The following is a 25,070-nucleotide window of genomic DNA, read 5'->3' on the forward strand; positions in this document are numbered from 1 at the left end:
AAGGCCTTGCTGAAATCCAGATAGACAACATCCACAGCCCTTCCCTCATCCACCAAGTGGGTCACCTGGTCATAGAAGGAGATCAGGTTGTCAAACATGACCTACCCCTCCTAAACCCATGCTGGCTGGGTCTGATACTCTGGTCATCTTGTAGGCACTGCATCACGGCACTTAGTATAAACTGTTCCATAACATTACCTTGACCCAATACCCTAAAGTCCCTTTTAATTGCCCTCACACTCCTCAATCTCATCACTGCCAGCCTAAATTATCAGCAGTGGGTAATGATCAGAGAGCTGAATCAGTTCAGGAAGTCTCTCAGTGATATCCCATACCCAGGCCCCAGGGAGGCAGCACAGCTCCCTGTGGGATGGGTCCAGTTGACATGTGGGGCCCTCTGTTCCCCTCAGAAGGGAGTCACTCACCACGACTACCCTTCTTTCCTTTTTGATGTTAGAGGTGGTGATCTGTCTCACAGATGAAGCATAATTGAGCATAATTATCTGGCCAGATAATTTTCTTCACCGTGCTCCTGTTCACCACTCTCCTGTTCACCACTCTCCTGTTCACCGTGCTCCTGTTCACCACTCTCCTGTTCACCACTCTCCTGTTCACCACGCTCCTGTTCACCACTCTCCTGTTCACCACGCTCCTGTTCACCACGCTCCTGTTCACCACACTCCTGTTCACCACGCTCCTGTTCACCGTGCTCCTGTTCACCGTGTTCCTGTTCACCACTCTCCTGTTCACCACACTCCTGTTCACCACACTCCTGTTCACCACGCTCCTGTTCACCGTGCTCCTGTTCACCACGCTCCTGTTCACCACTCTCCTGTTCACCACGCTCCTGTTCACCACGCTCCTGTTCACCACTCTCCTGTTCACCACACTCCTGTTCACCACGCTCCTGTTCACCGTGCTCCTGTTCACCGTGCTCCTGTTCACCACGCTCCTGTTCACCACTCTCCTGTTCACCACACTCCTGTTCACCACGCTCCTGTTCACCGTGCTCCTGTTCACCACGCTCCTGTTCACCACTCTCCTGTTCACCACACTCCTGTTCACCACGCTCCTGTTCACCACGCTCCTGTTCACCGTGCTCCTGTTCACCGTGCTCCTGTTCACCGTGCTCCTGTTCACCATACTCCTGTTCACCACTCCACGCTCCTGTTCACCACTCTCCTGTTCACCGTGCTCCTGTTCACCACACTCCTGTTCACCACGCTCCTGTTCACCACGCTCCTGTTCACCACGCTCCTGTTCACCACTCTCCTGTTCACCACACTCCTGTTCACCACACTCCTGTTCACCACGCTCCTGTTCACTGTGCTTCTGTTCACCGTGCTCCTGTTCACCACACTCCTGTTCACCACGCTCCTGTTCACCATGCTCCTGTTCACCACGCTCCTGTTCACCACACTCCTGTTCACCGTGCTCCTGTTCACCACACTCCTGTTCACCGTGCTCCCTCGGGGCCTCTCTGAACCAGCCTGCTGCTCACCGGCGGAGGAAGCCCCACCCCATGCCCATGTAACTCACGAGAGTGAGGAGCTCACCTGCTTTGTGCTTTTTCGATCAGCCCACTCCTTACTGGCCTATAAGGCTACACAGAATGCGAAAAAATTGGGGTTTTTTCCCTGAAACTTTATTACTGCTTTTTAAAAGACACTTAATGTAATACTTATGTTTAAATAATAATTTAGAACAAAATATAAATTTGATTTTTTGAAATTTTTTTCTTTTCCTAAATGAAATTGCAACAACCCTGATCTGATTCAATCAGTCCTAGCAGCAGTGTTTAGCACAAGGAAGTTCTGATAAGGGTCATTTGTAGAATAAGCAGAATTGGCAAAAATAACTTGTCATATTTTTGCCTTCTCAGTATCCTCAGCCTCATTTAGAGTATAAAATAGAAAGCAAAACTGAATGGTGAGAGACACAGAAAATAAACTGGAAGCTGAAAAACTGTTATTTTAATAAGTTTGTTTAAAGTTCTGGTTTTATTTAATGTTGTATTCTATTTCATTGTTTTACTTTTCAGGGGTCAGAAAAATTAAAGGAAAGAAGCAGGCTAGATATAAAATTATGTCTTTTATTAAGTAACACAGCTGTTTGATGTCTGTAGGCTTTGCTTGCTTGATCCAGGAATCACCAATAGCTTAGGGGTGCAAGTGTGCGTGTGTTGAATTTTCCTTAATGGAATTGAGGTGGGCAGCTCTACTAAGCCTGATTAGAACCATCACAAAATCTGCCATGCTACAATGAAATGTAGGGAGATGTATTTAGGTCAGTATTTAATGAGCCTCACATACAACACTGGCAGGGAAAAAAAACCAAAACCTTAGAAGTTAAATATGTAATCTGAGTAATTTAAAATTAATAAAAAAAACCAACCCAGAAACTGACTTACATGATTCTTTAGTCTAAACCTTACCTAGGACAGAAAACAAAACTATTTTTACAAACCAAAAGGAAATATTACACAAGGACTCGTACAATGCACCCTCAGCAGGTTTGGCAATGACACTGAGCAGTGTGGTGTGGTTGGTGCTTCAGGGAAGGGATGGACCCAGAGGGCCCTGGACAGGCTGGGGAGGTGGGTCTGTGCAAATTCACCAGCAAGGCCACGTGTGGCTTCCTGCACATGGGTTGAGACCAGCCCAAGCACAAACACAGGCTGGGTGGAGAATGGCTTGGGAGCAGCCCTGAGGAGAAGGACATGGGGCTGTATGTGGATGAGCAGCTCAGTGTGACCTGGCAAATGTGTGCCCACAGCACAGAAATCCAAACATGTCCTGGGCTGCATCCAAATAATGTCAAGGGAGGGGATTGCCCCTCTCAACTCTGCTCTGGTGAGACCCTGCCTGGAGCACTGCATCCAGCCCCAGGACCACAACCTGAGAAGGACATGGACCTGTTGGAGTGGGTCCACAAGCTACAAAGGAAGCTACAAAGATGCTCAGAGGGCTGGAGCAGCTCTGCTCTGAACACAGGATGGGAAAGTTGGACTTGTTCAGCCTGAAGAAAAGAAGATTCCAGAGATATCTCACTGCAACCTTCCAGTGCCTAGAGGGGATACAAGAGAGCTGGAGACTCCTTATACAGGCATGGAGTGATAGAAGAAGGGGCAGTGATTTTAAATTGATAGGGCAGATTTAGATGAGAGGTCAGGAAGAAGTTCTTCCCTGTGAGAGTGGTGAGGCACCAGAACAGGTTGCTCAGAGTAGCTGTGGATGCCCCATCTACTGAAGTGCCAAAGGCCAGGTTGGATGGGCCTCTGAACAACCTAGTCTAGTGGAAGGTGTCTCTGCCCATGGCAGAGGGGTTGGAACCAGATCATCTTCAAGGTCCCTTCCAATCTAAGACATTCTATGATCCTGTAAAAAATTAATTACTCTTTTTACACTTCAAAAGCTCTTGGTTTTACATTTATTTTAAGCAACTAGGCAGTGTCAGGGTTGACAGCTGGTAAAATTTGTCAGGATTAAGGTTAGTTATTGTAGAGATGCACGGGAAGCAGAGAGATGGGAGAGCAATTTTTATTATGTTATAGTGCATTAGTTTGATACAATAAATGCATCTCTGAAGAAGTTCTTTGGATAAAGCAACTTATTGTGGAAAGTATGGGAAGTGGAGAGAAGGAGGATCACTATGTTCAGCATTCTACCTAGCAAAATGTGCAGCAATTTGAAGGTACCAGTAAATAAGCAGAAGAAAGCAGCACAATAAATTACTGAGAAAGAAATTACTTTTGTGAAGTGGCCATGCTGTTGGTGTAGTTTCCTTCTTTGTTTTTTTTCTTTTCACTTCAGTGTCAACCAGGCTGGTACAAATCTCTTGGAGAAGACAGACATCATTCAAGAGAAGGAGTAAAGGTAAAACAGTTGTTCTTCCAGACAACTTGTTTATTTTGTGATGGGCTTTCTTAAAATGACAGCTATTTAATTGAAATAGGTTTTCCTGGTATAAAATATATCCATCAAGCTGTTGACATTCGTGCTTTGTTGAATGTGAGGGATACCCCAGTGTTCCAGAATGGTTGTACCTTTATTTACACTTGCTAACAAAACGCCTGCCAGATTTAACAGCAAATCACCACACAATATAATGGATCTTTAAGTCTGCAGACATGAATGACAAGCTTCTGTGTTTTCTATTGCCAGGATAAAAGAATACTTGTGTAGGATAATAAAACAGAAAAATGTTTTTCATAGAATAAAACTAATTTTGCCTTATTAATACTGTAGACCTAGAAATCAGAGAGCATACAGAGGTAATGAAATGAATTGTAGCCTTTAAATATTCAAATATTTGAAATTAATTGTTCTTTGGTATGTTAATATCAGTTTATCATCTAGGATCAACATTTTTTGTAAGAGAGCATAATTCAGGCAGAATGACAGATGAATTACATGTTGCACTGACATGGCAGCCAAACAGTTCAGTGTGATTTTACTGCAACGGAAAGCAAAGGTCAACTGCTTGAAGCTGAATTATCAGCTGTGTTGGGGTTCCAGCCCAGTATCCACCACTGGGAGCCTCTGTAGCCAGACAGAAGAACAGCTGTACTTGAGTCTTTCTCTATTAACCAGGAAAATTGCCCCCATTTTCAGTTGAGTTTCCTAGAAAGCTCCTTACAAGGTAGCCTAAACATGAGAGATCCCTAACTCTGAGGTCCATGTTCCCACCTTAATATCCGTTTGGTATGATGCTGAAATTTCCTGATTCATGCAAAAGGTATTTGGATATCTGCACCAAGGATAACATCATAGGAAACCTTCCCATGTTTTGCAAATTAGCCTGTGTTCTCTCCTATCTTTAGGTGCTTATCCACAATTCTGCTCCACATGGCGATTTGCTTCCAAGCAATGTTAGTCCACATAGAATTCTAGAACTTGGCTAGTCATAGGGCTAGTGACAAAACCTGTCTTCCTCAGGACACATGTTTATGTACGAGGAGCTAAAGAACAGTCCGTGTCACTTATGCCTGTCTTTGATTCTTTTTCTCCTTCCATTTTTTATTTCATCTGCTCATGTTTAAAACCAAGGGAACAAGCTGACAGGAATTAGCTTGAAAACCTCTCCTGGTTTGAAAGGCAGGAGCCTCTCTTTGAAATGGAGAAAGCAGTCCTCGTCCCTCCAAATTATTATAATTTTGAAATTAAGGGGCTCTCAGGAAAAGATATGGGAAATAGTTCTTTACCAACAAAATTAAAATAGAAATACAGTGTTACAAAGAACGAACCCAAAACACTGACACAGTCAGAATACAACTTGACACCCTGTCAGGCAGGGTGTTGGTAGCAGTCTGATTAAATGGTGGCTGCATCCTCCTACAGTGACAGATGTGGTTCAGTTGAAGCAGTGATCCTGTAGAAAGGTGCAGTTTTCCTCTGAAAATCCAGTGATGTGGAAAGGTCCGGTTTTCCTCTGGAGTCCAGTAGAAAAAAAGGCTACTCCGGTGTTCCAAATCACAGTTTTTATCTAGGTAGGAAAGGTTTGGCTCCTCTCCCTGGCTGAAGCATCTCCCAATGGGATGATGTAATTTTATCAGTCATGTAGTGGACTCAGTTGCCCATTAACAGGAGATATCTCCCTGGAGAAAGGACGGGTTGTGAAAATATAAAGATGAATGCCCCACCTGGTTTCAACGGATGGTGGTAGAATACATACTTTTGGTCACATTCTGTATTACAACCTATGACAGTAGCCCAAGACACAAACCATTTTTCACTGCCGTGACTGTTGGCAGTTTTGAAGAGAATTACATTAGGACAAGCACTCCAACACGCACTTGTTTCTCTTTCTGTAGTAAATTTGAATAATCCTTCTCTCTGTGACTTTCCTCTCTGAAATTCTATGAGACAATATGACAGGGAGCTGTAATGCTTAATTATTAAAAATCTAAATACACAGTATTCTGCAGAGAGAAAAGAATGAGCTTTTGTAGATCTCATAAAATTTTTGAAGGCAATTCTTCCAATTATGTAATGAAAAATGTATCAAAACCAGAGGAAAAAATTAAAAATTATTTTAAAAAATTGTGCTTAATTTAAAGACAATTTAGATTTTCAGAATCCGTGTTCTCATTACAGTCTTTGGAAGGAATGTGTTTAGAGTTTGATGGGACACTGGAAGGGTTTTGCTTATTAGACTCAGGTGAGTGCTCCAGGAGGCTCTTGGAAAACCTCCAATTTTCCCACTTCACTATCAATTAATTGCACTCTTCAAGTTCATGAAGTTTGCCTAATTATTTTGGAATGTTTTGGAGCTGCATTTACATTTTGAGGAGTGGCACAGTATATGAGAATACAGTCCAGCAAATACCGTGTGTTGAGAAAATGACATTGTTAAAATGTTTAATAACATTAAGGAAGAGGTGTTAGGAATTGGTGTAAAGGTCTGCCTGGGCTACTCCCTGTATCTTGGGAAGTGTGATCACTGCAGGTTACAGGGGAAGATGAGTGTAGATGTGTCCTCTGCCTCCCATAATTACATCAGGTCAGAAGGCAGACTGAAGGTGACACCCAAGTCCATGGTAAAATGTGTTTTCTCTCTGAGTTTCTAAAGGAAGAAGGATGCTGAGAGGCAGAAGGGACAAGAAGAAAGGATTCTCACAAGGTGCTAGGTTTTTTCTATGCAGCACATTAGAATACTTGTTCCCACATGCAGTATTTAGTGTAACAGCAGAATGACTGTTTCAATAAAATTGTCCTGCAGGATAGAAATGGACCTCTGAATTTCAAGAGTTGTTTTGCTGTGTAAATAAACCCAAGGGCAAAACTGACATGCAGTTTCTGTGCCCCTGATCTGCCAGCTAAGGAGTAAAAATCTTTCTCCACTGTTCATTCTTTCTTTGACTATTGCTGGTGGTGTGGCTAATGTTTCTGAAGTCTTAGTGTGTATCAATTGCATTGTTTTCTAAGTATTTCTAAGCTGTCTGGTAAAATACTATGAAAATAGTTATTCTCAAGATAGGTCATCATTCAAAACTTTGAGATGGAAAACCCAAAAGCAGGAGGAAAAAGCTCTAAAAAATAGATTTCTTTGTATCACAGGTAGATTGATCATCAGACATAAGCCAAGAACTTCATTTTCATGGAGTTAGCATTGGTTTGTTCATCACTCAAGTTTATATTTCAATTTTCCAGTGTCCTGGAGCTAGCATACACATGTGTTTTTCTCTGAACTTGAGGAAGTTTCCACTGTCATAAATTGATAATGGTTAGACTTGCCTTTAGAGATAAGCGGTTTTCCTTGTGGTAACTTTTTTCATGATAAATTAAGTAGCTGTAAATATCTATATTTATATCCAGTAAATATGTGTAGTCACCTGGGACATCTCCAGGTATAGGCACCTGTTTAGTGTCAAGATGTAACAACTGCAGTGCTGTGAAGTTTTAAGTATGATGACTTTAGTTTAAACAATAAACTGGAGATAGTCAGAAATGTGAAAAATGCATAGATCCACTGGTACCATGGGTAAGTAGAGTGCCTAGATGTCTCTGGAAACCATTGTTTTTCGGAGAGAAAGACCAAAATATTCTGGAATTTTGCTTCAAGTACTTCAAAGTCATTGCAGAGACAATATCCATTACTGTAACCTGCCAGGGACACTAAGGTCATGTCAGGTAGTGGGGCTACATGTCAGTCCCTCAAGAAATCCTCCTGGTATATCATGTTTTAAAAATTTAGTAATTCCCTTGAAAAAAGAAATTATTCTGAAGCTGAAAAGTCTTCTGGGCCCTGTCACAGGGGGAGTTCAGAATTCCATACAGGAAGAATAAAATGACCTTGAGGACTACAGTAATACTATCTGAATGAAATTCAATAGGACAAAGTGCAAGATCATGCACTAAACCAATACATTTTGGCTATAAGCTAGGAGCTTGTTAATTGGAAATGACAGAAGAGGAGAAAGTCATAGGACGGCTGCAAGTCATCAGTGCAAAAACATCAATGAATAGGGCAAATACAATCTTACACTGTGCCAGATGAGATATTTGCATTAGCAAAGGAAGTGAGAAACACCTGAACTAGGTCCCACAGAAACAATAATGTGGGATATTTGTAATCGTTTTCTTTTCCTGCTTTTAATCAAGGTGAATTCAAACTGGAACAGGTGCAAAGAAAGGCTACTAGGATGTTCAGGAGAATGGAGAGTCTTATAAGAAGAGTCTGAGAGACTTTGTTGTGCTTATTCCAACCAGATAAATATATCAGAAATGGAGCAGTAAATTAGGAAAAAATGATATAAATATATTTAGGTTGGAAATAAATGTGTCCAGTTCTCAGATGTGTCATATTGTGGAGCCAATTTTAGTGGTGGTCAAAAACCCACACAAAATACCAGCCTTTGAGCTAAGACCCTTTTGTCTTAAAGGGGAAAATCTAACCTGCCTGCTAGTGACTGAAGGGAGCCAAAGAGCAAGGGAGCTCAAGAGCTATCATATCCAGTGCTTCTAAGCATTTATAGTATTGAAATTATTTCTATAATTCAGGTACTGCTGGGTTCATGTGTGGTTCAATCTCTGTTTATTTGGATTGTAATGGAGATGGAAGAAATCAGCCTGTCATAAACTGCCAGAATGGTGGTGTCAGACTGGGAAGAGCTGCAGTATTACAATAGCATTGATAATGCAGCTTACACTCATTGACACGCTCTCTTTCTGTTCTCTTTGTAAGGACACATCCTGCAAATACCTTCCTGGGTATTTACTCAGCTAAAATATTGCATTTCAATCTACTTTTAATCTTATTTTTCCAAATCCCAATGGCTTAGATCCAACTGGACCCCATGCCAATCGCAAATAGAGCAAAGAAAGGCTTGAACTCCTGTCATGCAGACAGTTTATCTTGAGAATTTGCCTTAATGGTATTAATAAACTGCTATCTCTCTCATCCTGCTGATCTGAAATTCTAGCTTTGCAGGTGTTGGGTGGTTTGGGGTTTTTTCTCTCTTTTTTTTTTTTTTTTTTTTTTTTTTTCCTTCATAATGAGCTGACACTAATTTCTTGCTGTTCTTGGCATTAGCCACTTCCTCCTTGCTGAGCTGAACTGGGACTTTGAAAAACAGCATCTCTTCTCTGGTGTGGGAAATCAGTGGGCATGAAACAGGAGGAATTGTTTTCTTTGCAGTCCATTCAGTATGGCCATGGAACGATATTTTGGAGAAAAGGAAAAGAAAGAAAAATGTGTATGACAAATGCAATGGAGAGTAGGATGAAGAGAAAAACAAAACCAGAAAGGTAGAAAAGAAAAATAGGGAAGAGGAGCAGAAATATTAATAAAATCAAGACCAACATAAGCATGGCAAATTAGCCCTTTTGACTATTTTTTTAGGCTGAAAAAAATTGCTGCAAGTCAAGTCACATCAATTTTAATTTGTACTGCAAAGTTTGTACTAGAACTAAATTTTGTATAGCTGAAAGTGTCTGTCAGCCTGAGAAGTATCCAGGGCTATTGCTGCTTTGAAGGAGGCTGGAAATCTCACTCATATTTAAGGCTAGCTTTAAACCTGGCTTGAAGATCCTGCAGCCTGAAGCCTGCTCTCCACTGCTTTTTTGCCACCCCAGAGGTGTGATCTTTTTGTAGCCATTTCCAGTTTTTTTTTTTCATCATGGCTTCACATCCAAGGGTAATCTAGGTTGGAAGTAGCCATCTCTCCAGGGTGGTCTCCCACAATAGGAGAAACCTTCCACAGCTGATAGACTTTCTTGCAGGTGTGTTGTGACACTGAAGTGAGAAAAGGTGTCCAGGATTGCTGCCAGGATAGAGAAGGACAAACTTGTGACTCCACTGAGCTCTTGTGTTATGCTATAACATTATCCTATTCCTTCCTAAGTTTTCATACTGGGATCCACATCCCTGCAAGCTCAATCACCTTGGGAGAACCCAATTCTTTTACTTGTAGAATACTTAGTGGATCTGATTCCCCTGTGCGCATACTTACAGGCTATAGCAGTAGAAATTTTACAGTGAAATCAGCTGAGAAATTCTAAAATGCTTGAGGGTACTGGAGTAGCTCCAACAGCAGATAATAACTGAAATTCCTCAAATGCTGTCAAGTGATAATTGTGGGCTTAAATTGAAGCTTTATTGTCACAAAGTAGAATTGCTGGGAGGGGGAGGGAGTTCCTACTACCACCATGTCCAAGTACAGAATCGTTTTATTCTTCCTCCTAACTTGAGTTTTTACTGGATTGTATCTTCTTTACCTTCAGTATTAACACTTATTTATCTTTTGATTTTGTTGATGAACTACTGGTTTTACCTAGTTAATGGGGCACACTTAGGTAGGCAATGATGAGAAGATTTTTTTTTTTAGACTGCGCGTTTGAAGGTGATCATGAGGTAACGTTTAACAAGAAATTGTCTTATTACAAAATAATGGTCCATTTTGCTCCATTAAAATTTGTTCTTATGTTGACTGCGTATGTTCTTTTCAAAATAAAAGTCAGGCAAATATTCTTCTCTGCATAATTTCTAAGATGGTCATTTCCTGTGATGATTAGACAATTCCTGCTTCAGTGGAAAGTAACCTTATTCATTGTCCTCAGAAGGTGAAATAATATATCTTTGCCACAGAATCAAAGTCTGATAAAAAACCAAAACCAACACCCACACCCCTAAAGTGTGCTCTCAAAATACAGTTATTGCCAGGATAGGCTTGATTTTGTTGGCCGTTTTAATACTTAAGAAGAGGTAGCAAGTAAGAGACATCTTGAGTTTTGGGCGAAATATTAGAATAAGATTCTAATTTAAAACTACAAATTCCACTATTCTTCCTTGAAGCTTGAAAATTCAACTTTTTATTATAGCATAATGTAGAGAATGACTGTGTGATGTAGAAAAACGAAGCACTGTGACAGATTGATTAGGAGATATGTACTTCTAGCACATTCGCTATCAGACAAATGCATGATTACACCAAGACTGAAGGAAAAGAAATGACTCTTCATATCTGTCACCTCTTCTCACACCATTCAAAATCTCTGCCTGTGTTTCATAAAGAGTTTCAATTCTTGAATCACAGAGCTGACAAACTTTCACATAAATTTATCTCAAGGAGTATTACTTGAATTGATTTTGGATAAACTGTCTTACTTCAGAGAGACACGAGTCTTAACCTGCGCTTTTTGAAGTAATTATTTTAGTTGCAAGTGTGAAGAATACAATAGTTGTGTTAAAATGTGACAGTTTTACAAGCCTCAGTGATTGTGAACATGGGAAAAAATTTAAGTCCAAAGACAAGGGTTGGCAGTATTGTTGAGAGCATTGTAAAATATAAAGCTGTTCCAGTCTCACTTTGCATTTCCTTCAGTCTTTCTGGAGCTGGAATAGGCTCTTGTTGGGAGACATTGGTCACAGTCACAGATTAACTACTGGAAAACATCTGTGTTGGGTTCACACCAGACTCCAGGAGCTGCTGGTGCCGAACAGGCATGCTACAGAACTGCAGGCAAAGAGATAAAGCGAGTGATTACTCCAACTGCAGCCAAGTGCCAATATACCTTATAATTGCTTTGAATCTTTTCAGACACATTAAAAATACATTCAGTAGAGCCAGCTTGTTGCATTTTTTGTTAAGGTACATGAACCTTGCTGATGAGAACACAATGCAAAATGGAGATGAATGCAGAAGAGGCAAGAACAAACATCCTGACAGCAACCAGGTGTTACTTGGGCTTTTCAAAGAGAACTTTCCTTGACCCTCCTAAAGCACATGGCTTATTACTGAAAGTGTCAAACACATTGTTTCTCTGTTCAGCAGCACTGTACATCAGACCATTTATTCATAACTTGGAGTGTTGCTTTTATTACAGAATCATAAAATATTCTGAGTTGGAAGGAACCCTCAAGTACCATCAAGTCCAACTCCTGACCCTGCACTGAACAATGCCAAAAATCACCGTGTGATTCTTATTGCTGCACTGCAGTTGAGTGCTCACCGGTTTGTGACAAGAGTGAGCTGTAGCCCCAAAGTTTAAGGTTATCCTATGGCAGTTTCTTTAATGCTCTCATGAAAACCAAAGTCCAGCACTGCCCCAAAGAGGGAAAGAGGGTAATTCCTGCTGTAGAAACTGCTATTGCACCCTGAACCCTATTGTTTACTCCTCTCCTCTGTCACACTTAGTGCTCTTACTACAGTGGCATTTGTGGCATCTGCTCCTGCCATACTGGCTCACCTTGCAGAGATAATGAATCAGAATTGCATGTTGGTAGTGGCAGGGAGGAGAGTAGCAATTCTCAGCTTTATTTCTCTTTGTTTCTCATTGAGCCCTTTTTTAAATTTCCTAACTCTAGTAAGCATTCTCCATATGTGTTTAGTATTTTTGCATATGTTTCTGTGTATATTTAATTGTCTACACTAGACTCTTCCCATCTTGTCTTGCTGCTTCTTGTGTCAACTGTCTGTTTAGATTTAGATTTTTAAGCTATTTGAAAAGAGCCATTTCTTTGCGTATTTCCATGCAGCATTCAGTAAGATGTAGCCCTGCAGTTAATTGAAGGCTCTGAATAATATTGTATATAAAAAATAAAATTACTGATGGTACTCAGACTTTGGTAGTTTTTTAAATGTCAATGTCTATGCAGGAAAAAAATGACAGGTTCTTATCAATAACCACTTTTCCTTAATGTGTCTTTGTAGATTCCTACAACTCACAGAGAAGAAATCTTCCTGTAGATAGCAGTGTAACTGTAGTATCTCTGTTGGCATTTTAACGAGCCTGTTTTTGTGCTAGCTGTAAAACCTCATGGTTTGTACTATTGGAAAGATTTTAAGGCTATTCTGTATAGAGAACTCAAGCTTTATGAAGGTAAAAAGATAGAAAATGGGAATACTTCTTTTCTGAAGCATACTCTGCAAAGGCTTGTGATATGTGAAGGCTTGCCCAGAACACTGTGTAAATGATTTTCTGGTAAAGATTGTGTCTTCATACCAATGAATGTTCTGTTCTTTTAGAATATTCAGTTTAGCTTCAGGAATTCTTCATTACTGTTTCATCTTTACCTCAGTGATTTGAAGTCTTATTTCTGGTATAAAATATTGGTACAATTAGTTTTTGGTTAATGATTATGATTTTGTCAGCAAGAAGTTTATATAAAGTATGCCTTCATCTTCTAGACTTTTATTGCTTTGCCACCATTTACTGTTAAGTTGTTTTTTTGGTGGTTTTTTTTTAGTATTTGCTGTGGGTTTTAGGTCCTGTTTGTTAATAATCTAGATCTTTAGTGGTTGGACTTCTTGCATTTGTAATTGTGGTCAGAATGGCAATAACACAAACACCATGGGAAATGCCAAGTTTTCTAAATAAGCCTGTACTTTATAAAAGTCGCTCTTTCCACAGTTAGCACCTGCTATCTTGAAAATCTGTTAGTGTTAGACACCTTTCAGAGACGAGATTATGTACTTTCCCTGAGAGTTGCTGCTAGGAGGTGTTTAAGATAAATGTGAATCTGTCTTCCTGTCTTCCTTTTCCATGACAGCAGCAATAGGAAAGCGCCAATCAGTTGGCTAATGAATCTGTGTGATAACTTCATGACTCTTCATTTTCTTCCACTCTGCTTTTGGCAGTTCTAGAGATGTTAATCTCTTCACATTTGCACAGGAGAGGTCTGCATTTGAGAGAGGTCTTTACATGCTCTACCTACAAAAGACCAGCGTGTTAAAAGGCACCAGTGTTGATCTCATCTGCATTTTATTAATTCCAGTTGCCATGTCTTTCCCAGGCAGCTGTCACCCTTGCCTTTTGGGTGTGATAAAATCTCCATCATCCCTGTCTCTACTGAGCTCTTTGTATATCCTCTGTGCTGGTCACACTTCAAAGCCACATTCTCTGATTTGTTCTGCACAGTTTTCATTGTTGTCTATGTGAGGTGTTGGAAGTTGAGTCCCCGAGGATAAACCTCTGAGCCTGGGCAACATAAATACCCCTGCTTCTAATTCCCTAGATTTGACTATATTTTGTTTTCAGTTATGCCTTTATTTTGTTTCCAATTTCAGTTTTGTTTCAGTTCACCTGAAGGTGGCAATGATTTGACACAAACCTCTCTTCAGATGTACTTCAGGATTAAAATGTAGTCTAATTTGGTGAAAGAGCTTTTGTCTTGCCCATTTGTGGCACCCAGTTTCTTTCACTATTTGGCAAGACTTCCTGTAGGCCAGAATACTGCATTGCTTGGGAAATGCTGTTAATGGTTTGATTTAAATAAGGACAATTTCACTATCTTGAAAATAAATACATGAAAATAATCCTCATTTTTGTCTTCATAAAAAAAAATAGTTTGGGATATTTCAATATATAAACTGAGTAGTGGTTTATGGTATTAGAGAGGACATGAATACTGAAGCTGGCAAACCACCCTTTCATGGTTGATTTTCTTTGAGGTTTTTAAAATGTTTTTTAATGCATTCATGATTGTTGTGCTCCTTCATTTTCATAATTGGTCTATTATTGCAATGAGTCAAACCCACCCATAGTGCATAGATGTGAAGAATGCATGCTCTATAGAGAAAATAAAGCAAATATTAAAATTTCTAATGATCATGCTGATATGTTCTTTTTTTTTGCATAAGTAAATTGTCATACTTTTAATACTTTTTAATTTTTGAACTCATTTGAAGAAACAACATGGGTAATATTTTAAGCCTGTTATACTTTCTACATAAAAATAGAGCAAAATGAATTATCCTTTTCCTGCCTGATATTGCTATCAATATTGTGAGGAGAAAGTTTCTGCACTATCAGGATTTTTTTTTTTTTTGCTAGGCCACTGCTTAAATGCAAAGTCACTTTATTATATCACAGTGCATATTTCAATGATCCAAGGGACATGGTTATAGCACTGTTGATCTTACTTATTCATTTCACAGCACTACAGTAAGGGCTGACAACTGGCAGGGAAATCGATCCAGGCTCCGCTAAGGTGGAGCTCATTATTGTGGGATACAACAGGCCAGCACTGGCTGTCAGTAGCAGGAGACTCTTTCAAATGGTGCCAAGGTCAAACCCATCACTGTAACAAGGGTTTGAGTGAGAAAAGCCTGCATGGTGCATTCACACTGATGTGGGGCAGATGATTTCCAATTCTCACAGGAGCCAAGACTTGCAGGGGTGGAACTATAGGAGTGTAACTGTAGGAGTGTAACTGTAGGGGTGTAACTGTAGGGGTGCAACTGTAGGGATATAACTGTAGGGGTGTAACTGTAGGGGTGTAACTATAGGGGTGTAAATGTAGGGGTGTAACTGTAGGGGTGTAATCTATAGGGGTGTAATCTATAGGGGTGTAACTGTAGGGGTATAACTGTAGGGGTGTAACTGTAGGGGTGTAACTGTAGGGGTGTAATCTATAGGGGTGTAACTGTAGGGGTGTAACTATAGGGGTGTAACTATAGGGGTGTAACTGTAGGGGTGTAACTGTAGGGCTGTAAATATAGGGGCGTAACTGTAGGGGTGAAACTGTAGGGATGTAACTGTAGGGGTGTAACTGTAGGGGTGTAACTATAGGGATGTAACTGTAGGGGTGTAACTGTAGGGGTGTGACTATAGGGGTGCACTTGTGGAGCCAGTCTGTTCCCAGTGCTGAGCAGGCTACAGAGGATGGCTGGGGAGGGCTGCTGTGCTCAGCAGGGCTGACAGCTTTTCCCTCTCCTCCCCTCTTTGGAGGCTGGGCACATTGTCTTTTACCCAGTTCAGCTCCCTGCTCTAATAGCTGATCTCAAATTTGTTGGAGTGGAGGGCACTTTGCCTGCCCCTCTCCTCAGGAGGAGACCAGAGAGGCTGGACGTGTCCTGACTCCTGTGGGCATGAAGAGGCCATCCAGGGTTAACAGCTGAAGGGAAAGGTCTGTGCATGAAAAAGAGAGAGAGTTGTGTGGAGCCCTTGGAGGATTAAATAAATGCCCAGTTTGGCTGGGCCTTGGTGTGAGGTTCTCACAGCACTGGGACTGTCCTGTTTGCTGTGGTCAAGCATGGAAGGTCTTGTTTGAAATCTATAAAAAGGTACCAAATAGCTTGATGAAGTGTTAAATGATTCGCAAGTGGTTTAAAAGGACTTTGGAAGCACCTTACAGAGGGACTACATGTAAAACAGGATAATTTTAGAGTAACATTTAAGGGGCTTGGAGAAATAAAGAGTAGTTTTAGTTGAAGATGCATTGTAATTTTCATAGTTTGGACAATAAACAGAGCACTGACTAGAGAGCAGTAAAAGCCTAGAATAGTTAAAATGATGTCAGGTTCATCTTCTGCCAGCAAATGCTGTAGCCCAATCTACAAAACCAAGTACTATGTCAAATAATAAATAAAATAGAACAAAACAGCTTACAATCACAAGGTGATTATGTTCTTAATGCCTTAAGAATGGATAAACGTACTATTTTCTGCGCTTGTACTCCTTGATACATGAATGAAAGTACATTTAAAGCAGTCCATGCATTAAAATTTCATGGTAATTCATAATATAAATACTAAATTCAAATGCAAGATCACCTAAATTTAATCCATTCTTTGTAAACACACTAATGTAAGCACACAACACAGATACTGCAATCCAGCTTCTGACAGTTGCCTTTACTACTTTCTGTTATCCATGAATTATTTGTGAGATGGTTGAAACATGATTGAATGTGGGAAGCTATTTCTATTCTGTATAGGTCAGTGTTTTCTGAAATACTTATCTTGGAGCAAAATGTTTAGAATACAATGAAACATATCGTGCTGCTTACAGTTAAATGCTCGAGATGCATGGATCACCTAATTGTTTTTCCTTTACAGTACTGCTCAGCTTTGTAATCAAGGGATTACTTTCTTTAGGCACTAGGGAGCAACAGTTCTTCACTTTTCTGTTACCCATATTTTCTTTCCGACTTCTCTAAGCAGCAATTATCAACACGTGGAACCAATCCTGGGGTATTCCATATTTGTTGCTTAGTTTAAGGCAAGTGTCCCAGATATACTACCCAAATTCTTTTTGTTGTTGCTATTATTTTTTCAGGATCATCATAGTTGTTGTTTAAAAAGGGAAAAAAAAGGAATCTTTCCTCAGAATGGCAAAAGGTGAACCAGCCAAAGGGTGCAAATAAAAGACTGTATTTTTCAGCCAGGTATTTAATGTGTTTTATTCCTGACAATACTGCAACGCTCTCATGGATGCTATTAAAGACCAGTTTATTTCCTTTCAGCCCTCAGTACCAACAGTCTCAAGCTGTTGAGCTGACACATGCCCAGTGTATGTATGTATGTACAATGAACATACAGTTCTCATTATAGTGATATGGAAAAATGACAAGTGTGAAGCAATAATCTCAAAATTTCTTTGCAATGGAGATAGGATGAATGTTCCTCAGCTCTTCTAAATTGACTTGAAATTTAACTAGAAACATAGTAATGAATAAGGAATATTGCCAATTTTGATTCCTGTAGTGTTGTATGTGATGAGCTGAGTCTGTGATACTCACAAGCGCAGTACACGAATTTTTTTTAGGCTTTTCCTGGTAGTGTGTCAGAATTTTAGAAGCACCCCAGGATGCCTCTCTCAAATAGGTTGGATTTCAGAATTTACCTAAGCCATCTGACTCAAGGCTGCTCTGACTCCCTGCGTTTTCCCAGGTGCTCTCTCTGCTTCTGTCCTTTTCTCCTCTGTCCACACTGCTGGCCCATCAGCTCTGAGATGATTCAAGTAACCTCCTCTTGAGAATTCCAGCCACAGAATGAAATAATTACTAATGCTGCCTAGTTTATCTTATGAGCACAAATTTCACTGCACACTTAGTGGCCCTGTGAGAATCAAATAATATGCAGTCAAGCAGCTTGTCAGGCCATATCATTACTCTATTTGTAACACGCTCTGCAAAGCGAGCACTGTGCCATCACTGAACTCAAGGAAATGGTTAATAGGGTCATTGCCTCATTTTTCTGGAAGGAAGAATACAATTGAAGTGAAGGGCATTGACCTACTATGGAGGTTAAAAAATAAGATTAAGTATCTGTCCATTTAAGGTATGCTAGACCACTAGGTAATACAGAGCAATGGATAACTGGTTTGTAATTACACTGAAGTATTTCACTGGAAGGACTATATTCCTTTAAACTATTTTCCTGTTATGTGTGACACACATCTTGACAAAATATACAATCTAGAGGACTGTTTGGACAACTTGACGTATTACCTTCAAACTCTTGCTACTTTTGGTACATTTATACTGGCAGTGTACAATTTCCTTTCTAGATTTTCATGCCAAATAGTAGGTCTCTTTGATTCATGGCTGTCAGAAACATACATTAGAAACTGCTTTGAGGAGTTGTATTTGGAAGTGTGAGATGACAGTGTGCTGGTTATTTTTAAGCATTAATCAGTTTATATATAGTGGAAGTGATTAGGAATACTTCTTTTTCTTGTCTCCTTGCTTACGCATCCCTTTCTTCTTCCATAGTTTTGTCAGTGGTTGTCACTCAATCAGATTTTCTGTCCTTTCACTTTGTCATTCTTGTTATTCAGTGCCATAACCTCCAACTTGTAGATGTTATTTTCAGGCATTTTTCATAGTTTCCATCCAGAATTGCAGATGGAAAGATAGCTGCACAGAATATTGGCTTACACTAGGTATTTGCCAGCTACAATTGCATGCATGAATTAAGAGTCTTGATATAACTGCAAATAAATTGTAGATGAAGTGGTTATACTTCACTTTGAGTCTTAATCCAGTTCATTTCACACTTTGTATTTTCATTTAACATGGAATAAACTTATTTATATGCCTACCCACTTGTCTACCCAAACTTGCTTGTATTGCCATATTTGAAAGCCTAAATCTCATTTGATTATGTTAGTGATACAGATTTTTGAGAATGTTTATTTCAAAAGACATTCATGTTTTTAAAAGTACTAAGAAATAAGTAGGATTGGTATTTTAAAATTAAAGACCCCTTTTACCTAGTTATCTTGTGAGCCAGAAATACAATGATTAAACTGAACTAACCTGATAAATACCCATGCCTGTTGAAATTAGATGCAGCTCTTCAGAATTCTCCCAGAGCTAAAACCATCTTTATAGGTTAACTCTGTGTTATAATTTATTAATTCCTAATCAATTAGATTCCAAATCTACCTGATTCAGAGTCAATTTAAGCATGCAGTTATTTGGTTTACTGAGGTTAATGGTCCAGAGTGGAGGTCCCAATTTAGCATGTCATAGTCTCCTTGTGGTCTGTGGTCCCATTTTCCCCATGTGATGTTTTTCTGTTTTTGGTGTTTTTTTGGTCAAATACCTTTGCTACCTGGATGTTTGTAATTCATTTGAAAATACAACCTTGCATGTGAAATAATGACTACTTTTATTCTAAAGTAATCCAAGATAACCAAAATAAATTTGTAATTAATTTTGTGTTGTATTAAAAATTTTCGACCTCCATGGCCTATGTTCTTAAGTCTTGTTACCAAGACTGATGTCAGGTTTTCCTAATAACTACTGACAACAATTTACATTTAGAGATTCTGTTAGGTGATGACATGGCTGCCAAAAAGGCTTTACTCTCATATTAAGTTGTGCTATTGGGAGTACTTTTGCACTACATTTCCTGATGTTTAAGAACTTCAGGGTAATTTTATCCACTTACACACTTGAGAAGTACCTATTAAACTTTATTCAAATGCAACCCAAACATATTTTTCCAAAGGCTCCTTCTTGATACAACTTGTAGTGCTTGATCAATCCAGTTCTGTCTGGACTGGTTCTGTTTTCTAAAAGCTCTTTAGAGGGGGCAGTTACCAGAACCCTTACCAACTGAAATGTCATTAAAATAAGAGAAGCAGGGAAGGAAGCAACATACAAGGCACAGATCTTCCTGCATTGCCACTGGGCCTAGTAATTATTCTGTTTTAATGCGAGAGTTTATATTAAAAATCTGTTAGAAAGCATTGTGTTGTATTTATATCTGAGCTTCAAAGTCTGCCTTTTAATCAAGATTTACTTCAGATGGTTTTTATCCTCTTTTATCTTTTTTTGAAACAAAGGTATTTTGAAGTATAAGACAGGTAAAGTATCTTGCAATGGAGTCATGAAAAGGAAGCTGAGTGAGAGATCTGTAAGCTAGATGAAATGTAGCAAAGGAGAATTTGAAAGAATTAAATGGAAAATTGTAATGGAATTGTGCCAAATAACAGGAAAAATAGATTTGTTTGATTGGTTTACATATCAGAAACCAAGATAAGGTAACATACTGCATTTTTACTATTTGTAAAAATTATGTTTAAACATCAATCAGTCTTCAAGAGTCTTGAATGTAGAGCCATAAAATCAGGCCTGAGAAAGACCTGCATACATACAAAACTTCTTTTTCTGCTTCAAACAAGTCAAGACTTTTGGACTTACAGGGGATCTTTCATTGAATAAAGAGTTTAAAGAGGTGGAAGCATTCCGTTAATTCTCATTAAGGGCTACTATAGCTGTCATACATATCTGTATGGATATCAAGATCTCCTCTTTGCCACTGTTTCACTCTTGTTCATCACCCTTGATTAAAATGCCAGTGTAGTTATCTTCAAATACATGAGATCCTACAGTTCTGAGCACATTTCATAGCCAATGGCTCTTCAAGTTCGGGACACACGCTTCATGCTCTCAGGTATTCCCATCTCTACCTTTGCTTTAGTTTGCTATTTAGGGAAAAGAGACATTGTTTTGTACTTTGTTCTGACATTTTTACTATTTGCTTTCTATTTAATTTGAGGAAAAGGGAAAATCTCTCTAACTGAAGTTACTAACAACTGAGGAAAGTTTGGCTGGCTCCTTCATAAATTGGGAACAGGCAATTCATTGTGAAACTGCATAATATTCAGCAGGATATCTACAAGAAAATACATTTGTGGCAGTATTCCACTAAACCTTTTTTTTCCAGAATGCGCTTTTTCCTTGAGCCTTGTGAATTCTGGCAGATTGGTGGAGCAAGGACTAACAGCCTGGGGGGTTTCTGGTACAATGAGAATGGTACAATAGGAAATAGTACCTTAGTAGGGAAAAAAAGACACTAATTGTCATAGGTTTAAGAGCACACTACCTCTTCATAATGTTCATATATGAGTTAGTGATCTGCTTCATGAATGTGCTACCTTACTTGGAGGGCAGCAAGTATGTGTTGTATCTGTTGTTGACTGGTACGAGAGGACAGCACGAAAACATTTCTTACTGAATGCATGACAGCGTAAGAACATCCCATGCATGAGATTAGGTTCAACAAAAATTCTGCATTATCCAAAAGCTGACTGTGAAATGAGCACTATCCTTAATTATATTGCTAATATAATAAACAGTAAGCTGTGAGGAAGATTATTGCAACTAGTGTCATCTTTGAAGCGGGGCAATTGTCACTCTGGGTTCATCAGGACATTAATGAAAGAAAAAACCCCTCAATGATACGGCATGTAGGACTATTCTTCCTTCGTTCATTCCCCTGGTCATTTTAATAGCTCAAATTGAATTTCAGTGCTGGTCCCTGGATCTTTACCCAGGGTATATATGAAAAGGAAGTGTAAGGCTGCCTTTTCTGTTCAGAGCTGTAGTGAACCTGTGGCTTTCTTCCTTCAAGAACCTTCAAGAGAAATATTTTCTTAACAGTAGGTACTTAAACTTTGACACCTGCGTAGGCAATTGGAAATTGCTGTTGAGGTGGTAGTGCTCCCATTCTGTTAGTACAGATCAATTTTTACAAAAGAACCATAGAGGGATTCCACCTTCCTGACAGTTGATTCTATACACAGAAATGGAGAGATAGAATGGGAGCAGGTGGAATTGTGTCCTTACCTGGTTTTCATAGGATGAAACTTTTCATATGACTGTAATTCTAAAAGCTTTTAAAACATCTTGTGATCTCCAGGACAATAATTCAGGAATTAAAAATGTCTTTAAAATAATAAAATGTAGTGTTGGCAGAAACCTTTCAGAAGAAAAATCCTAAGAGTACAAGTAAACTAGCAAACTCTGTATTCAGGGCTGTGCTGACATCTTTAATTACACCATCAATTTTGCTAATTTTAATGCATACTTGAGAATGTGATAAAAATAAACCAAAGGAGATTATTCGTTAGCTACCATATCATGGCTGAAATTGAGCTGAACACTTAAAATAAGTCTGGATGAAACACTACATACTGTGCCATAGGGAACAATTCTACATAGGCAGCAAGTAAAGCAGGGTGGAAACTAATAATTCTTCCATTTTAGTTCTATTTTATGACTTGCTGCAAGAAAAACTAGCCTAGAACATGTTTTTTTTTTTCCTCAGGGATACTGTAAGCTCTTAGCTGAAGCCAGGACAAAACTGAGAACTTCCTAAAGAAATACCTCTTTAGAGTAAAAAAAACCTCATTGCATTTCAGATTACACAAAACTACATTCTTGGTATTGACGATCGGTGATTTCAGTTATATCAGCAGAACAAACAGAGATTTATCTCGTGTGGAGTCTCTCTTTCACTGAAATCTGGTTGTCCACATCTAGTGTAGTAATACTTTAAATTGTGCCGGTATTTGAATAGTTGTGTTTTTCCCGATTTTTTTGTGGAGTATGTAATATTTCATTCATTAATGCCCAGAACACTTAAATTCAAAGGTTTTCTTAGATACTACGTGTGGCTGACTTATAAGTATCGAACCTGGAATTTCTCATTCTGCCTTGCAACAGGGAAAAATTGCAAGAACACTAATTTTCACCTTCAGAGAAAGTACATTTATCACTTGGATATGGGTGAATAGCTCATGGTCTTAGCCCAGACTCTGCATTTGGGTTGATCCTGATTATATTGTCCACAGTTTACCTCCCATGAACTCAGAAATCCATTTTACTACAGTACACCTATACAATAAAATCTCTTGAAATACACAATATATCCTAGAGCTATTTATAATTTTCACAGCAGCAGCCCCCCAAATTTTTTTTATCCCAGCACATATACCTCACAACTAGTAGAGCAATAATACTCTTTTTTTAGAAGTAAATTATCCAATATTTATTTGTCCTGAGGCATAAATGAACAGGTTTTAAATGGTAAAGGGGCTACACAAACAAACTGGAATTATTTAATGCTGGAGAATAGCTCTTCATCATATTTAACAAGTTTTGCTTTAAAAAAGTACTTTCCATTAAGATAGTGTGGAAGTCAGCATAAAACATATGCTGATAATAAGAACACTGTAAGTTTCCAGGAGGCTCAGTCCAGAAAAATATACTTGGTGGTGTTGCGCTCAGCAGAAGCCACAGCAGAAATGTTTCCTCCCCCTTTTCTGGGATCTTCGTCACACACCAAAGAAGGAGCTCCACAGATGAGCAAGACAGTGATGGAAGGTAAGGGAGGATGTTTTAATTCCAGTTTGCAAATAAATTTCACCCGCTTTTCTTTTTTTTTTCTTACAAGGGTAAATGAAGAATTTAATGGTGACTTGTTATTAATGCAATATATTTACAGTTTTCAAAAGTCTTGCACACGTTTCATTTGTGATTTTTTTTCCTTAATGTCAACACTTTCTTCATATGCATCAATAAAAGGGATGGCAACAATATTTACCGAACAGGTCAACATGGAAATGTCAGGGGCTTTAAGGCAGTTTTAATGGTGGTATGTGTGGTCAGGAAGAATTTCTGAATAAACTGTTTCATGACAATGGGTATGAATTTGGTCAAGGTTAGAAATCTAAACCCTTTGCATCATTTTTCTTCTTTTAAATCTCTAAATTCATGCAGCATCCCCGCAAGAACCTCCTTTACATTTTCATGAAAGTAAGTACTATTTGTGAACACACATGATCTGTTCCTTTGTGTAGTGTCCATGGCTCCTGCATTTTTCAATGGCTTCATTTTAGGGGTGTAGCGCTCACTGAGTAGCTTATGTTCTTAAAATACCCACCCACTGCAAGCTACTTCATGGGTGAAGCCTGCACCGTGTCTTCACTCCACTTCTCTCTTCTGGGCTTCTTTCTGCTGAAATCTGGTCAGCCATTGACATAAAAGTACTGGCTGTGTGCATACTCTGGATCTCTCAGCTACTCATAATCTGAAGCTTCTGAAATACAGAACTGGAGTAGAAATCCTCTCTAAGAATGCATCTTATTGTAGATACTTAGTTTTGCAGAGAGAAAAAAATGTCTCTACAAGGAGAACTCTACAAACTGTGTTCTCAACCAGAATAAAAACTTTTCTATTTGATAGTTCTAGGTTAAATGTGAAATTTTAATAATCCATAAAATGAAGTTTTTCCTAATTACTGTTAGAAGGAAACCTTCTATCAAATTATCATTTGCACAGTTTTAGCTCAGCAGAAATGCACCTAAGCCTATACTGGCTTACTTTCAGCAAGTATCTAGTGGTGCCTGATTTTCAATAATCTTTCAGAGTAATTTTTAAATATAGGCACTGTCGACTTTTCTATTGTGTCTATTTACACTGGCTTGTGGGAGAGATACTAATGATAGTGATGAATTACACAGAAACTTCTGCTGCATCTCTGCAGGTCTAAGGCTTTCTCTGTGGGGTTTGCTTTTGCTCTTGCACAGAAGTTGAAATAGCTTTGTGTTTCCCCAGATGTAGATCTGGAGTCACATAGTGCTTTAAAATAGTGTAGTTCCTACGTTAAAAAACCCCAACCTGCTATCCACAATTAGATATTCCAGTTCATAATATCAACATGCTTTTCCGAAGCTTTAATAGCCTAAAGCACATGATAAAATTAAACCAGTGGTGCCAAAGCAGAATTAGACTAAACAACATCAACATCTGGACTCACAGGTAAGGCTAAAGAGCAGAAGAACAAATACCAGTAGCTTTTCCCCCAGAAGATATGCTGCTCTAAAACTGAGGTGTGTAACAAGCAACTTGATTGTTCACTTCCTTAACCTGCTGCTTAATATTTCCAGGTATCTTTGTGCTTCAAGGGCATTGATGCACATCTGGTTTAAAACTGCCCAGCCTTAGGCAAGAGGCAGAGATGGGTAAGATAAAATTTAGCACAATAGAACGGTGACTCTGCTAAAATCCTAATCTGCTGTTTTACTTATTTTCCTGCCCCAAAGAGCCAC

The 25,070-nt window shown here is 39.1% G+C and overlaps 1 long non-coding RNA gene across 2 annotated transcripts in view; it reads left to right on the forward strand.

Annotated features, from left to right (window-relative positions):
• Positions 1-25,070, forward strand: part of LOC117002772 — a 131,174-nt gene that overhangs the window by 5,303 nt on the left and 100,801 nt on the right. For both annotated transcript variants that reach the window (XR_004419388.1, XR_004419387.1), the window contains exon 2: positions 3,813-3,875. This is a non-coding gene — a long non-coding RNA (uncharacterized LOC117002772). The remainder of the gene's footprint in view (positions 1-3,812; positions 3,876-25,070) is intronic.

This window comes from Catharus ustulatus, chromosome 14 (genome assembly GCF_009819885.2).
Source record: "Catharus ustulatus isolate bCatUst1 chromosome 14, bCatUst1.pri.v2, whole genome shotgun sequence".
NCBI lineage: Eukaryota > Metazoa > Chordata > Aves > Passeriformes > Turdidae > Catharus > Catharus ustulatus.